The 18,165-nt window shown below is 38.4% G+C and overlaps 1 protein-coding gene across 2 annotated transcripts in view; it reads left to right on the top strand.

The window, feature by feature from the left end:
- Positions 1-13,316: 13,316 nt before the first annotated feature.
- Positions 13,317-18,165, top strand: part of rap1gapb (RAP1 GTPase activating protein b) — a 98,594-nt gene continuing 93,745 nt past the window's right edge. For both annotated transcript variants that reach the window (XM_044212144.1, XM_044212153.1), the window contains exon 1: positions 13,317-13,624. The gene's annotated coding sequence lies outside the window, so the exon portion shown is untranslated. The remainder of the gene's footprint in view (positions 13,625-18,165) is intronic.

Here is an 18,165-nt window from a genome sequence, read left to right as displayed (position 1 = left end):
CAAAACAAACACACAAACAAGCGTGTGTTGTCAGTTGAAATATGCAAAGTCAATTGGAGGGAGGATAAGGAGACACTAAAATACTCTGTTAAAACAACAATGGGTAAATCATCTTCAGTGTTTGATCTGTCATTATACTGTTTACTGCTGTTTATTATAAATAAATAAAAAAGGTACACAAATTTCCATCTTCCATTGCAACTTATTCTTACTTACATGTAGCTGGAGTCCCAGCATGCTTGGGGGAAATGACGGGAAAAGTCCAGAGCTTTGGACTGTGGAAGGAAATTAGAGAAACCAAAGGGCAGCCATGCAACGATGGGAAAGAAAAAAGAACAAGGTGATCCACTGTTCTGCCTTGACCATGAATGAATGATTGAGAGAAACTTAAAAGTAGACAATCTAGATGCATTAAAGCTGAAATCTGTAATGTTTTTTAATGTATTAGAATTATATCCATCTTTAGATCAGAGATGCTTATGCCAAGGAATTGACCATTTATAGTAAATGGTTACAGTTAGATTTTGGGGAAAAGAGTAAAAGAGTAAGGGTGAGAAGTGTCACATTATAATGGCCCCATTGTACACCTGCATGAAAATGATTGGAAGTTACTATTCAGCTGGTAGCCAAGCAGCTGGTGAAGCATGAATGAAGCAGCTGATGCCAAGCAGCTACTGCAAGCAAGGCTTCAAACAAACCCAGTGCTCCTTGTGTGGTGGAACACTGAAAATGCTCTGATGTTATTCAGATCAGGTTTGCTGAGTCAATCTATCTGGTTGACCATGCCAGTGGCATCTAACTTCAAAATTTCAGTAAATAAATATTCATGACTAAATAAGCAACAATTATAGTTAAGGTTCAGAAAAAAAACATTCTTTCGTTTTTTATTTATTAAGAGTTTAACACTCAAAAACTCATCTGCTTCATCAGGACTGTGTGGCTGTAGTGTGATCAAATTTTATTGACAACATACGGTTAAATCCTCACAGTTGTTGTCAGATTTTGATTCAAATGTTATCACATTTCTCCAACAGAGCCTCGCCCATTTCAAACCAGTGACAAGAGCACAGACAGAACAGCACAGATAGAAATGTCTCATGTGAAATAACCAAAACTAACTTTGGGAGGTGTGTTTATTTAGGCTGAGAAAATAGGTTTTCAGCAGTGTGTAGGATTTAGTGGTATCCAGCGGTGAAATTGCAGTTTGCAACTATTTGTGAAAAACTGGTGAACAACACAAACAGCCTGTGGAAGGGGAACCACTCCCTAAGTAAATATAAAGGGCTTATTCTAAGGTAATTAAAACACAACATTTCTCATTGTCAGGTGATTATACACTAATGAAAACATACTTATGAATATCATATTCCATTTCAACCAATAGATCCTCATAAATGTTACACACTGGACCTTTAACATGTTGAAATTGTGTAGCGCATGCTGCACACGGTTGCCTATAAAAAAATGCACCCATGACAAAACAGGAGGTTAAAGTCATTTCTGACACCATGACGTCAGAGGTAGAAACCCCAGAAATAACATAACCATGCTTTGACACTACTGTGCCTTGCCTGACCCATGTTGTCTCACCAGATCTGTGGTACATGTGTGATGGATGATCTCCACAAATAATCCAACTTGACATATGAACCTATTGACTTATCACACCTATGTATTCTGTGAGGCCAGCAATTACAGGAGCGCTGAGGACAGACACGGTGCTGCAGCCTGAAGGTAGCTGTTGAAATAAACTGTAGATGAACAGAAGCCACATAAGCAGTAAAACAAATATTTTGTCTTTCTCCTAGTGAAAAGCCTTGGAGACGACCTGCATCTGACTTATAGGCTCCACAGCGTGCGGTTAGTAAATTATATTCAGAATTGAAATTGGAATCGTCTCTGTGCAAACAACTTTAATCTATTGCGAGATTAGGCTGAGTTATGGTGCCTTACGTAGTGTCAGTTCCGGTGTCTTCATTTGATCTGTCTTAACGGATGACAAACAGCCTGTTACTCACACCTGAAATTATTATCCCAACAAACAATGCATGCACACCTTCCTACCCACGCACACACACACACACACACCAACACACTCACTCTCTCCCTCCTCCCACCTGTTCTCTTTCTCCACAGATCTAGTTTTCAATCATGGGGGTTGGTGCAGTAGATGGTGGAAGTTCTTTTCTCATAGGCACCCAACAGTAATGCTCTGGTTTATTACACCAGCACTGAGTTTAAACTGGGTTATATCGATCCCAGGCTCAATGGAGCTTGTGGCACGGGCCAGCAGACACAGATCACCCAGCCATGTCACCCCTGGAGAAAAGAAAAAGGGACAAGTGCAGACAAGTGAAGATAACACATCTTAGAAAAACCTCAGTAATCTACTGAAATAATCAAGCACGAGACGATACAAATGTTTTGTAACAGTGCTTCCTTTGGATGAACATATCTTCCAGCACTGATTAAAATTTCACCTGAGAATCCTGCACTGTTTGGTCCTTCCCAGATCAGAGGATGCAGCGGTGCAGATAACATTCCTCTTTTATATTTTTGTCTGCAGATAAGGAGCTGCGTATTTTGCCGTGAGCATGTTATTGACGGGCACAATGGTGTTTTCAAATGCACAGTCCTCCTACATGACTTCTCAGCCTCTAGTATTGTCCGTCATCTATCCTGAAGAGCATCACCCACATGTCAGGATCATGTGGAGCTCAAGTTAAAGCACCTTCGCAGACAAATCAATTTGCACATGCATCTCAACAGAGGCAAATCACCTTTACTGATGACATACAGCATTATGTAGAAAGAAGAATCACTGGATAAAGCTTTGGTAGCACCACTGATGAACCTGAGGTAGAAAAAAAAATAGCAAAGAACTGATTAATTTCATCCCACCACATAATTATGGTTGCAAATGAGCCATTTTCTATATTCACAGCAGAGTAAAAGCAGCACTGAAAATGAATCTTTTTGTCTCCTTTGTGCAAAAAGTATAGACAACCATCTTCACCAGAGGGTGAAATTGAATACTTACTGATCCACAGATGAGCTGCAAAACTGTAAAAAGGCATCTTTGACAGATACAGTAGATGTCTGAAATACTAAACAGCAGATAGCATATAAAGTAATGGAAGCACATGCAGGGATCCAGTATTACTGCATCAGCCAATGCTTATTGAAAAGCCAGCACACATACAATTTTGTCATCAGTCCTCCTCCAGCGGTGTGCAGTCACCCACTCTTGTATGTGAATAAATCGTGACTCATGTAGAGAGGAACGTCAATGGCACTACACATGCTGGCATGAATAATAGGAAGAATGAATTACCTTTGATTTATGAAATGAAAAGGGTTTTCAAAAACAATGTTTTCCAATGAGAGAATATGCTTATTCAACTTGGCAATAAAACATCCATCATCAAACATGTCATTTCAGACGTGATGGCTCAAAAATGGGGTGACATAAACTAATGAGAGCACACGCAGAGAGGCAGTCATGCTGCTCAAACACAACTATTGAAAAACTGGTACATAACAATCACAACCAGTGTTATGATATTCACCATCCTCTGAGGTCATGCTGTTTCTCACTCTGAAATGCATCCTGACTCATCCTGAGTCTATTTATACTGAAGCTACCATATCTGAGTGGGACATAAGGTTCTCTGGTGAACAGGAGAGCCTGGACCCGACTTATACAGAATCATGACGCCCACTTGCATCTCTGATTTACCTGGATAAGAGGATTTGTCCTCATGAGATAGCACAGCTCTGAATTAGGTCACTTAATTAATTATGGTACTCTAGTGTGGGACATCTTGAAAGTGTGAACTGACTGCAGCTTCTTTGAGGTAAGGTGATAGGTTTCTGTCAGATACTGGAGAAATAGCCTCCTCATAATTCCCCAAACCCAATTTTTTTTCCCCACAAATGCTTTTACCTACCACTTACAAGGGTATTAAAATCCTCTTAAAGGAATAGTTCCACATTTTGGGAAATATGCTTATTCACTGTCTTGCTGAGTATTAGATGAGAAGATTGACGCTCTCATGTTTGTCCGTTGAATATGAAATTACAGCCAGGTAATGGTTAGCTTAGCTTAGCATAAAGACGGGAAACAGGGGAAAAGAGCTAGCCTGACTCTGTCCAAAGATAAGAAATCCGCCAATAGCACCTCTAAAGCTCACTAATTATACCTCTTTTATTCAATCCCTTCATAAACCAAAGTATAAAAAGGACAGGTTGTGGTTTTATAGGGGGGTTATGTGCTGTACTATTTCTTGGTCACTTTCTGGAGTCTATTAGAGCTGAAAGATTTAGTTGATTAATCGATTAGTTAATTGACAGAAAATTACTGAGAAATTAATTGGCAGCTATTGCGATAATCTATTCATCGTTTGAGTCATTTTTCAAGCTTCTCTAGTGTGAGTATTTGCTGCTTTTCTCTTGTAATTAGTGTGCAAAACACACGTACATCTTTCATGTCCAGGTGAGGAGTCCACTGATGCCAGTAGAGAAAAGCAAAGATACTTTCTGTTTCCCAAGGACTTGCAACACTGTAGAAGGTTCCCTTTTAAAAATATTTTTCTTTATAGCATTTAGAAAAAATACAACGTTTTGAGCCCAAATCAGCACTTCAACAGGCACAGAGGCATCAAGCTAACTCAGGTGTCATTGAATAGTCGAGTCCCTCCTGTGGGACTCGACTATTCAATTAGCAGTGCACATCTCCAGGCCAGACTCAATCAAATATGTATAGTGCTATGCAAACCAGCATTGTATACATAATTTCTCACAAAAGCAATATACTGAAAATTGTATCAAGAAATATTATATAAATGTATAAGATATACACAAAATCACTGAAAAATCATAAGTGTGAATATATGCATACATATAATAGCAGAAAAAGGCATATAAAAAAGGGATCGACTGGGAAAAGGGAATTTGAATCTGAATACGATCAAAATGAATTCAGATTTGTATAACATGTAATAAAGAAAAATATTTTTAAAAGGGAGCATTCTACACTGTTGCGAGTCCTTGTGAAACAGAAAGTATCTTCTGCTTTTCTCTACTGGCATCATCAGGTCAAAATTTTAAATTGTCCAATACTTTGGTTTATGACCAAATACCTGCAAATGCCATTCCTATTGGCCTCAGCTGTATTTGTGTTTAGTGCTAATTAGCAAATATTAGCATGCTAAAACACTAGCCTTATATGGTAAACATTGCTAACAATATACCTGCTAAACATCAGCGTTATGATTGTCATTGTTAACATGTTAGCATGCCGACATTAGCATTTAGCTCAAAGCACTGCAGTGCCTAAGTAGGCTATATCTCACAGAGTGGCTAGTGTGGCTGTAGACTCTTAGTCTTGCTTATCATTGTAAACTGAAGGTTTTCAGTTTTTGGACTATTGATCTGACAAAACATGACATCTGAAGACATCACATCATGACTTGGTGAAACTGTGATGGGCGTGGTTTTTTTGTGTTTTTTTTCACTATTTTCTGACAAAAACAATGTTGAATAATTGAGAAAATAATAGGCAGATTAACTGATTATGAAAATAATTGTTAGTTTTTATGCTTTAGGTTTTGTACGGATTAACCAAACGTGATACATCATTTTAATTACGGAGCTTCAGAGGTGCTCGTACATGGATTTTGCTACCTTTGTACAGAGCCAGGCTAGCTATTTCTCTGTTTCCAGTTTTTATGCTAAGCTAAGCTAACCGTCTGTTGGCTCTACCTTCATATTTAACAGACAGATGTGAGAGTGATATCATTCTTCTCATCTAACTCTCGGAAAGAAAGCAAATAACCTAATTTATATAATGTCACACAATTTTTTTTTCAACTTTCCACATTAAAGCAGCAATATGTAAAATGTTACACTTGAAACTAAGGTAATTGGCTAATGAAATATACAGTACATTTAATATGTGTTAGAGAAACACTTGGCAGAAACAATTATATTATATTTAAAGGATGATAAGCCTTGTAAAAATTGTGTTTTCTAGATCAGATTGCAAACCTGTGTGAAAAACTACTTGTTCTACATGACACTAAACCAAAAAAACATCCCTTTCATTAGCCCTATCTATAGAAATGGAATGACAGCGCAGCTCGCTACAGGCACATGATGTTGACATTTCCCTGCAAAATTTCTTTGCAGTGTGGAGCCAAGGTCTGAATAATGAATACAGATCTATTAGGCAGCCTTGATGCCCTTCTCCCGACAGGCAGACTGTGTCCTTGCGCGGCCTGCTCGAAAGCAGGCCCGCTCTGCAGATTGTTCACTGATTTCAATGCTCGACTCTGACTCTGCCTACAGTCTTCACATCCTCACAGAAAACACTGCACAACACCCTTTGAACAGCAAGTAACTGCTGTTTCATATAAAGATGGGAAAATTATCATACAGATGATTGTTGAATTGGCTTTGAGTCAACTGGGACAAGTAACCCTCAATACCATTATATTACAAGAAAGTCATAATGATAATGGTTGGCCATTAAATAGTTTCTCAGTATTAAAACCTGAAGTGATAAATAGACATGTTATCATTAAATTACATCCATTTCCTACAATATTATGTCTAATAATCCATATAAAACTTCACTAAAGGGCAAACTTTATGTCATGTTTAAAACATCTGTTCAAGTTGTAAGTATAGTTATACTCAATACTAACTGGACCATTATTGTGACAGAGTGTCTGTCTCCTTAGGCAACTTCCACCTGAATGACATTCATCCATAACCACGGACTGTGCTCTGAATGTTGCACTATGATTTCTGAAATTGAATTTTCCCAGGCCACACAAATCTAATAACCTCCCAGCTAATGACAATTGAGTCAGAAGAGATGACTAAATTGCTTTCAATAGGCTTTAGGTGTTCCAAAAGACAATATCCATTTTTTGAATATTTGGGCTCAGACCAATAGGACTTCATTCAATATGAACATGATTTAAGATTGACCTTAACCAAATCTGCTCCTCTCTGACGCAGTCTCCACAAAAGCTGAACAAAGTAAACTTCACAGTGGTAGTATCTTTGCAAGGATGTTGAATTGTTGCATTATATTGTGTTCATGTTTTTTTGTCCATCTCCTATAAGTTCAGATCTTTCTTGTCCCACAAGAAAGAATTATTTTTGCAGCAATGTAGCACAGAAATCATGAAAACATAAACACAAATCAAAATACAAGAAGATAACGAAGACATTAAAAGAGCTGCTACTATACATGCAATGCAGAATATAATATAATGCAAAAAACTGTAACAATAACAATAGAGATACAATAAAGCGCTAAGGTGTGTTGGAAACTATGTACTAAATTTTTTATAGGAAAGCTGCACCAGTAAAATGTATGTAAAAGATCCTCCATTAATAAACCGTACTCCTGTTTTTTTTTTATGTTTTAAAACATGTACTATTACAGTAGGTACTTGAAATCTTAAAGATAGTAGAGCTTTAAAAAAAAATAAATAAATTCCTCATTGCCAACAGTTAGTGTGTTTTCATCCTGAATTTACATCTGTATTTATATCACAGATTGCATGATTGTTGTCTGTTGTTAATTTGCTCCTGAATTGTGATGTTTTCTCCTCAAGGTGAGCCATATAAGCCCTACCTGCACATCTGTTGTTACTGTATGATTCTTTCCTTGTGTTTTCACCTGTTGGAGTTTTGTTCTGACTTATATCATATCTTTATGTTTTGTATTGTGCACCAACAAACAGTTCACTTGAAGAAGTTAACTCATGTGAACAGTGAACAGTTTGTGGCCTTTATTATTTTGTCAGTGATTTGGTGTACTGATGCAGTTGTGGATGTGAACAGGGAAATCACCCAAATAGAATAAGCATGGACACTGAATATAAATAAAGTAAATTTAGTTGTTTCTTATGTTCAAAATATTACTGTTTAGCAGCATTCAATGGGGTCTGTAAAACAATTGTTAAGACCTTCTTAACGTTTTCATCAAAAAAGGGATGAGAAAGAATGAAAAAACAGGTTGACCAATCCATATTGAGAATGAGACATGCCTTAGGTAGTTTTATACCCAGTAGTAGTTTATATGCAGATTGATGCTACATTACCTTAGGTTTGTGAGGCCTCCCCAATAGAAGTTGATAAGTGTCCACAAACACAACAGTAGACATTTTCTGGTTTTGGACTTGTCCTCCTTTGCATGAATAAAATGTTCCAATAATGTACGAACAATTAGGGCTGTATGGAGCCCCCTAAAGGTCATGGCGAAATTTTTTTTGAGGACTACTTTTGCATTCCCTCACAATATGTTTTGCCTTACCTCGTAATATGTTTTGTCTGTTTCATCATTGAAGGTTACTTTCATTTATTTTGTGCAAAGAACGCTAGCAGACTCAACAAACTGATCCGTAAGGCCAGTGACATTGTGGGGGTGGAGCTGGACTCTGTCGGTGGTGCCAGAGAGGAGGATGCTGGCCAAACTACATGCCATCTTGGACATGTACCTTCAGCGAAAGACTCATCCCCCCAAAATGCACCACAGAGTGCCACAGGAAGTCATTCCTGCCTGTGGCCATCAAACTCTTTAACTCCTCCCTTCATGTGTCAGTCTGTATGACCCTAAGTCATTAAACTGGACCTTGATCATTACATCTCTGCAATACTTGAGATAATTGTGCAATATTCTGTGTAATACTCCTGTGCAATATTTTTGTTTAAAATTCCCTATTTATTGATATTGATATTACTCATACCTCTATTACTGCTGTGCAATATCCTCCGTCTCATTATAACCTTAATAAGCTACACTTAACTTGACAGTTCATGCACTATTACCTTATACCGTATTGTCATCAACCGGCAAACCCACGTGGTACTTCACACTTATTTTATTTTATACTTATACCCACTTGGTACTTAATTTATTTTCTGACCTGTATTATAGTGTATTATATTTTTTGCTAGTACTTCTATTCATGTGTGCACTGACGTAAAGGTGAGCTGTAACAAAAGAGATAAAGTATTTCTGATTCTGATTCTGAACAGAGGACCCTGTGCAAAGACGCAAAAAGCTTTCCAACATGTGTTGGTCTGCATTCCTGATGTATCTCTGCAAGTGGTTCAATGCTGTCTGCTCTTTCTGTGACAGAACCACAGACTCTCTTTGCAGCATTTCAGTCACCTTCTTGTTTGTTGCTTTTTTTGACTCATACAAATACAGCACATTAGCTTTAGATTCAAGTGCACATCTGTAATTCCGTCTGTGGAGACATCTCCTTTTCCTCAGTGAAACCCCTCTGGGGTACAGTACAGAGTACAGTAACTGTTCACGAATGAAACCTACAGCATCCTGCAGATTACTGTACTGCTTTCTTCTGGAGAGACATCTTGATCTAAGAATTCGTTTAATTTTGATTTCACTAATTACATAACCATGGATGCCTATTGAGCAGTAGTACCGTCTATATCAGCATACTTAATGCCCAGTTCAAAGTAAAGTTCAATGAGCTGACATACTGTTGCGTTGCGCTGGGAGCAGCTGAGCGTAAATAGACGTATGGCTCAGAAGGAATGGAAGAACGCAAAAGTATTGCATGAGAATGCAAAATATTGCGAGGTAATGTAAAACATATTGCGAGGGAATGCAAAAGTAGTCCTCAAAACAATTCGCGTCATGAGGGCTCCGTAGGGCTGCAACTGACAATTTTCATTATCGATTCATTTGCCATCATCAATCTGTAATCATTTTCTCTATTAACCGATTAATTGTTGTCTTGTTTTGTCTGACCAACAGTCAAAAAACCCAAAAGTATTCAGTTTACTATCACGTATGGCAAAGAAAAGCATCAAATCCTCACACTGAAGAAGTCGGAACCAACAAATGCTTGGCATTTTTGCTTAAAAAATGACTAAAATGATGACTAATCATTGCAGCTCTAAAAGTAATAATAATATAATAATCTACCTTGATAAGGACTTAGCTCTGTACTCTACTTGATAGTCTGTCCCATCTGATGCTGCTTTAGTTGTATAGTTTTCCATTGCTCGAATGCAGCAATTGCTTGAGCAAAGCCTTGAATCAGCTTCTTACTTAGTCCAGCAGAATTGTAAAACAGATTACTTGGGAGGTCAGGGTTATGAGGTCAGAGTGTGGTAGGAAGGAGACATGTATGTATGCACCTTTACTCAGTCCTTGCTTTCAGAACACCACATAGAGAGGTTTGCATTGTCCTTGCTCAGAAAAGACACTGTGGTTATTAAATTGTTATTCCAGTGGAGGTGAATGAATCTAATTTCTAAAGGTGTTCAGAAACTCCTGGAGGGGGAAGAGGCTGACATGAGCTGCTGCTGAAAGATACATTTTGATATGTGGATGTGTATTGATTTAGCTGTGAATGACGATCAGTGGTGAATCTCAAACAAAAACTGCGGTAGCTAGGTTGGATGCCAATCACAAAATAAAAGGACAAAGGCACAGAGGATCAATGAGGTATGGACAGCAAATGGCAAAGAATACCAAGAAATAGTGAACAGAAGAGACAACAAAGAATAAAGTTACAGTGGCAATACTGTGGGCACAGTATGGTGCCTCATCTTGTCTGGAATCCTACACAAACACACACGTTCTTAGAGTCACTTATAGTAACAATCTGTTTTCTCTTTCACACACAACAGTGCATTAAATTGGACTGAATGCTGCCTAAAGCATGCAATCTATACACTGAACAGCAAGACAATCACCTGCCAAAAACTGGCTTTGGAGTTTACAAAGTAGGCCTCCAGGCCTCATCAGAGGTGGGACCACAAACAGTAAGGCTTTGGGTAATATGCTCTTCATTAAAATGCATCAAAATAATGCTGTTACACAAGAGATGCTCAACTGCTGCAGGCTGTTTGGCATGTATTATAAAAGAGAGTCAACACTTTCTAGCTTTTAATTCATCTTTTAAGAATAGATACAAGTGACTGGTGTCACTGTACAGGTACAGGAGTAACTGTTTCTGCTACATCGTAGAAAAGGTTTCAGTCGTAGTCATCTGGACACTGTTTTCAGAATCAAGACGTATCGGCTCCCATCCGGAAGTCATTCTCAATTGTGTTGAGAATGACTTCCGGATGGGAGCCGAAACGTCTTCTGGACTAAATGAGGGACTACACCGTCTGTTTCTGCTACAGGTTTAGGGTTTTACTGTAAAAGAAAACAAGGATTTTGTTGTTCTGCGAGACCATATGTTGGTGTTTAGTTAAGTTGTACGAGTGATACAGAGACAGATGTCTGCCACAAGAAACAAGTACTGATAAAATACTGACTGTCTCCTCTCATGTAGTGTTTCAACCGACGAAGGGCAGTCTCCCGCTCCAAATGTTGGTGGAACAGAATGCTTTAGTTTCAGCATTTACGTGCGTCAGTTGACTTTAGTATGGTTAGGTCAGCCTGTCCGTCTGTCCAACGCTGGTCCAGAGCATAACATTTCAACAAGAACTGGCCACATTGCTGTGAAATTTATGGTGGATATTCATCGTTCAAGAGGATTATTGTTAATGCTTTTGGTGATCCACTGACCTTTGGTCTATGGTGTTTCAAAGTTTCATGGCAATCCACCCTATAGTTGTTAAGATAGTGCAGTCTGGACCAAAGTGGTGGACCGACATGGCTAAAAACTATTTGTCCAGCACCTGTTGAAGAATTTTTTGGATCACCTTTGTACTCTGGCCGACAAGGACAAATGCACTGCAGCACATACAAATAGACAAACCCAAATTAAGAAAACATCTTCATTAATTTGACAACACATGCACTATAAAAACACACAACACAACCAAATACCAAACCAAAACAACAATGGAAACGGAGGGGTTTCCAGAGGACAATAAAAAGGTTTGTGACTCATGAAGTCGGGTCCGATCTGATGTTTTTCTGTTTTCTGTTTGTGCGTACGCAGTCTAATATGCAGCGTACTTACCTTGTGGGAGCACGCAGATTCAAAGAAAAGGTTTGTAAAGCATTCCTGAAACTGAAATTTCTGATAAATTTTAAGGAATTTGAAAAGAAAATGTTGGAAAACTACTGTTAATCAGAGATAATAACCAGGTTCATCAGTGATGACAGATGGAGTGTCTAATGTGTGTATTTCTGATCTAATAATGCCTACATGATTATCATGCAGGCTACATGTCGTCTGTCGACACTAGTGGTAGAATAATAAAGGTTCATATCTGTCATAAACACTAAATCTCCTCCACTCTCCTTCCACTTTTTCGCTCTGCAAGGTCTTGCGAGGTGTCATGCAGCGGTCCCTTTCAGTGAGTAGAGCAGTAGCAAAATTCAGAAACCCACAACATAAACATGAACGGATGATACACGGACTTGACATAAATAACTTCATGAGTCTCAAACTGTGGCAGCAACAAGCCGTGTTCAGCCCTTTGTATTGTCCTCTGGAAACACTTCCGTTGTTGTTTTGTGGATTTGCAGCGTGTTTGTGTATTTAGTTGTGTTGTTTGTTTTTGCAGCGTGTTTTCTAAATGCTTAGAAAACATTATTTGCTTGTGTTTTGTCTATTTGCATTTGTTTTCTGAATTGCAGTGTGTATGCCCTTGTCGGCCACCATACCTTTGCTTACCCTAAAATTAACGATTTTCAACTTTTTTTATGACACGCAACCTTTCTATCTGATGTCTAAATCTAACTTTATGCTTTGGTGGGCCAGTCACAGCGCTTTATTCCATTACCTTGGTGGGATCCGTAATTTCACCAGCTGGATTCTTGTAGCTTAACACAGCCACAGACATCAAATCCCTCAAATCAGCAATGCCTGAGGCGAAATACAGCCAAACACAAATCGCTGATGGACACAGAATGACTTGAAAGATGGATGAGGCTTTAAAAGGGGATGGTGTGTGGAAGGCAGGCGGTTTGCAGGAAGGAGGTATGTGATTGGGTAAAAATACCCACAGTATGTCCCTGAACTTGAATGCATGAGATTTTCATTTGCTGGTTCTTTCTCTAACACAACTTCTTAGCAAAATCCTACAATCCTCTCAGCTGTTTTACTTCATAGGTGGGTGCATTATGAATAGTGTAAAAATGAGCAGATGTCCTTAAAATCCCTCAAAATTATTCCAAACAGGTTTTTGCTTGCAATGCATTCACAGTAGCCAATTACATGCACAGTATGTAGGGCAAACGTTAAAGTGTTTTCCCCCAGCTGCTAAAAGCAGCATAGTAAACTGCAGTATTATTTGGCGTGTGTGGATGGAGGAGCGCATTGGACGGTGGGGAATGGTCACATGACAATGACAGCATGTTCGATTTAAAAGAAAGGAAAAGAGAGACTTGAGCATCAGCTGTGGGCTGATACGTGCTGAGGATCTGGCTGAACATCCGCTGACCTCTCTACTCTGCTACCGCCAGCAGGCTGCTGAACAGGGACAGCAGCTCAAATCCGCCTTTTTCCCCCACCTTTATTTCACCTATGCGACAATAATTATTTCCTCCATTCAGCTTCAGCAAAATTAAAACCACCAACCACCACCTTTTGTTGCGTTCATCATCATAACAGCAGCGAGGAAGCGCGTCCAGACAGAGCCCCTCTCATAATTCTCCAAAAAGGTAAGGGAAAATAACTTTTTTAAAGCAATCATTTAGGCATAATTGTTTTTTGCTCCGGGAGTGTAATCTCGCGTTGTTCTGCGTGGTCCAAACCCAATTAACAGCCGGACTCGCACAGTAGTTCATTTTTCTTGCCAAATCTTAAATAAATCTTATGCATGCTCTGGCTGAGCCCGTGCACCTGACAAAGGATGAGGCAGTTAGATTTGAGAAAACTGCGCCAACACAAGGTATTTTTTTTAGGACTCCGGGCTATAAAATACAGTTACAGCAGCAGCCTTATTAAACATGTGATGTGTAATTAATTCAGCCTTTGCCAGTAAATGCAAAATCCCCTTTTCCAATTAGCAATCCACAAATAACTTACTAAATACAGGAAAATGCATTTCATTTAAATGATTTAGCATGCAGAGGCAGTCCTGATTAAACTACCAATCAGTCTATTTTTTTCTATTTTAATTTGCTGTGTAATTGCAGTAGATATTTTTGATATTCTGTTTGAAACTCAGGACAACTCAGCTCATTGCAGAGAAGCTTAGGAGCAAATGTTACCGATCCTTCTTCTTTTATTTCCTTTTTTAATTGTCATTTCCATTTGTCAGAAGGCATACTGTATATCCAATTTAAGGGGCATCCTGCTGGTTACAGAAACAAGCTTTTGTTTTGAAGACATCAGTTTTAAATCCTGTCTGTGGAAAATCTTAGCAGGAAATGTGAACTAGACAATTTGCCACCATACTGTAGTGCCTCTGAGCAAGGCATTCAACAGCTGGTGGAAAGGTGTGATAGTTCTTGGCAGCTCCCTTGTGAATATGTTTAAGTGAGTGAATATAATGGTTGGTTTTTAAAAATATATATATATGTTTTTGATTATTCATAACTATTGGAGACTATTGAGGAGGGACACATAAAATCCTGACAGGTAGAGATGTCAGCCATCTCATCACCAGACTCCACTCTACAGCATTAGGCTACAGCAGTTATTCCAGTAGTTTTCTGGATGCTAGTTGGTCCCATCAGAAAATGAAAGAGACTGAGCATTTGATTCAGTATTAATGTAATTGCATGGGAACGTGTGTCTGTCTGCATCCTAATGATGACCTCCACAGATGCAACCTTAGTCCTGAGTGTCCTGGATGCCCAGCAGGCTGCAGGCACACACCATAACCTCGCTGCACACTGGGCGGTCATGTCCATCACCTTCACTGAATGTCAAACTGGCTCTCTTCTTCAGCCAACTTCTCTTTTACTTTTCCCAGTATAATTATAAATAGGACTTAAAACTAACTTTAATCATTTACAGCTTTTGTAGTAGAAGGGAAAAGGAATCAAACAAAAGTGTCTTATTTAGTAACCATTTTTCTCTTCTATCTCCTGCTGACCCTGTAAGTGTTTGCATTTGTTGTATATGTTGCTAAATGGAGGTAGCATGGTTTAGTACTATTTAGTTCACGCTCAATCACTTCCTGGTGGTGACATGAGGATTAACCAAGCCTGTCAGTCGGATGGGTAAATAAGTGCAAAGAGAATAAATCATTTTTTGGATACAAGGCCAGTTGCCCTGCTAGTGTTGCTGTGGCTCAGGAGGTAGAGTAGGTTGTCCATTAATCACAGGGTCGGCTGTTCAATCCCCCTCCCACACATCTAAGTGTCCTTGGCCAAGACACTGACACTGAAGTTGTTCCCAATGCCACCACCTTCATGGTAGTACTAGGTGAATGAGAGGCAAATTACACAACACTGTAAATGCAGCCATTTACCATTAGGCTCTCTCCTTAATTGTAGGTTCTGGTCTATTAAAGTTTTTACTTTTTTATTTGCTGAAGAAGAGTCTGATGAATAATATATGATACAGAGCACCTCCTACAGAACCTCAAACTTCATCTCCAGAAAATCCAAAGATGAAAAAACTTTGTTTGATGACCAAGTGATCTCTAGACATAATACAAAAACACACAATATCACAATGAAGAACAAGAGAAAATATTTATTTCCATCTATGAAAATAGAAGCAACAGAAACATTAACATCAGTGCAGTTTGCGCTGACTATTCGTCTGTAACACCCATAAACCATAAACCATTCCTTAACCTGCAGTAGGAATAATTGAGTCTATCATCTGTTTTCTTGGGGTTTTTAACAATTACCTGGCCAATTAAAACCTTTCCTCCCTAGAGCATATTTATTTGCATATATCTTTTGCGACATTCAGACATCTTTGGTAGCACAGTAAAAATGTCCAGCTCAAAATGTTTCTAAATGACACATTTGAATGTTATTATTACAGGTTCAGAATTGAACACACAAGACAATGGCGATTGTTTGGCTCAAATAATAGAATTTCAGCCTCTGATGTGGATATTTAAAATATTAACTTTGATATTTAGTCATGTATATATGATTTAAGAGGCCTGAAATCACTGAGACCTAAATCGCTCGTTGCTTCTTGGTCCATGTTTGAAATCTACAGTTCCTCGCGAAAGAAGGCCACTTAAAGTTACCACCAACCCAGAAAGTGAAGTTACCACCTGAAAGTAACCACCACAAATGGTCAAGATGATGCCAGTAGCATTGAACTGTGTTCACACAGGGAGCAATGCTAGAAATTGTTGGAAACTCTTGGACAATGAAAGCTCATTTCTTCTCCCCCTTTCACTTCTAAAATCAATGTATTTGGCCTTTCAACCAAAAGATTATATTGCATTAAAAGATTTAAATCGTGCAGCTCAGCAAATGTCATCTATCTGCCCAGTTGCTCCTGTCGCCTAAAATACATGAATGAAACGAACCACCAACTCTGGACTCAGATTAATCAACACTGAAGCAAATCATTCGTTTTCACTCTCATTCTGTGGCACTTACGGAGTAAACAAAACAAGAAGATGCACAGATTCAGAGCAAACACTTTTCTGCTGTGAAAGCAAATGGATTCATTTATCAAAAACAAACCTTTTTGCTTGAATGAAAGCTTAAATTTGACATGCTTTCTGTAGCCTCTCTTTTCTTCTTGTTAATATTGCAGCGGATATGCTGTTGCCTCTCTATTGTCTTTAATTTAAGTGGCTCTGATAATGTTTCCAGTAATCCTTAAAGCTTTCAGCTTCTCTTGTACAGGCATTATTCTAGTTGACTTTCACCTTGTGGACTTTTCATACACCTCTACACATTTGTACTGTAAACAAACAAACCCAAAGGGAATGCTGCCTCAAGTCAAACATTTTTACACAACAATATCCCATGCAAATATCCTTTGAACGACCCACGGCCAAGAACTGCTTACACTTGTACCTTTATTGTCTGTATAAGAAAAACAAGTAACTCTTAGTGAGTGTAATAAATGATATTAAATCATAAAAGGGCACTTTGCTGTTACAAGACACTTGTTCATACAGTCAGAGTACTGTAACTATAAAAGAAAATTACAAATATCCCACAATGTTACATAAATATGTTCTGCTCCGTAAGAGTTGGAACGTTTAAGGACGTTGCTCTGGTTTTTTTGCCTTTGAAAACATTATGCTGTCATTGTGCTCTGACATTTAAAGATTACTCAGATTGGCAGGTTAAGAATGCAATTAATAAAAATCAAAATTTAAGACTCTCAGAGGCGAGAGAGATGAATCAGGGATGAAGGGTGCTTGTTGTTGCTGACTGGCTGGAGGGGTTCTTGCATTATTCATGAGGGATGCCAAGTTTTTTGTTGCCTTTTGTCTTTTATTTTATATCCTTTATGATGGCACAGTTAACCAAAAACAGGGCTGGAAGACATTCCAGAGTGTCTGAGAATTATATCTTCACATTTAACTTAAATTACCCAAACAAACAGATATTCTTGCTCTGCAGCAATGTACATCCAAAATCCAAAAGTGCTCAGTGCTCTGTAGTTTTTCCTCTTCTTCCACTTACATTTGTCTTCAACAATATAATTTCGTATGTATCACCTTTTTATGAATGTATCTGAAAAAAAAGTTTGGGCTGATCCAAAGACTGTCTTAGGATACAGGTTTTCCAATTAAGAATTGAAGCTTTAGGAATACACTGGGTTGGATTGTTTCTTTTTGTGTGAGAATGTAGAACAAAAAAGTGTAAACCATGAGCACGTACATAAATCCAATATTTTCACGTGGCTGTTTGGTGATTTGATGAAAAGACAGTGACTGTAGATTTATTATTCATAAGTACCACTGGGTATAACAGTAGAAACACTTTCTTCCTTATCATACATTAACTCAAAAAGCGAAACATAAAGAGAAACATAAAGAGAAGGGACGAAAAAGAAAGCAAAGAAAAAAAGATGTCTCTGAACATGAGTCTGTTTTTATGACCAACAAGTGACCTACCGTCAATCACACGTCCACATGTCACACACACACTCACACACACGCTCATGTGCCTTCCTGCACATACACAAACTTTCAAGTATTCCTTTTTATACAGACATTTTTGACTTATAGTAGGAAAAGCACAGGTGTTACTAATAACATTAACAATGGCTCCGTTCTATTCCGTGACAGTGAGCTAGCATGCACAATACCAGGACC

The sequence above is a fragment of the Siniperca chuatsi genome, linkage group LG2 (genome assembly GCF_020085105.1).
Source record: "Siniperca chuatsi isolate FFG_IHB_CAS linkage group LG2, ASM2008510v1, whole genome shotgun sequence".
NCBI lineage: Eukaryota > Metazoa > Chordata > Actinopteri > Centrarchiformes > Sinipercidae > Siniperca > Siniperca chuatsi.
The sequence above is the reverse complement of the archived record's forward strand: the minus strand, read 5'-3'. Positions and strand labels throughout refer to the sequence as shown.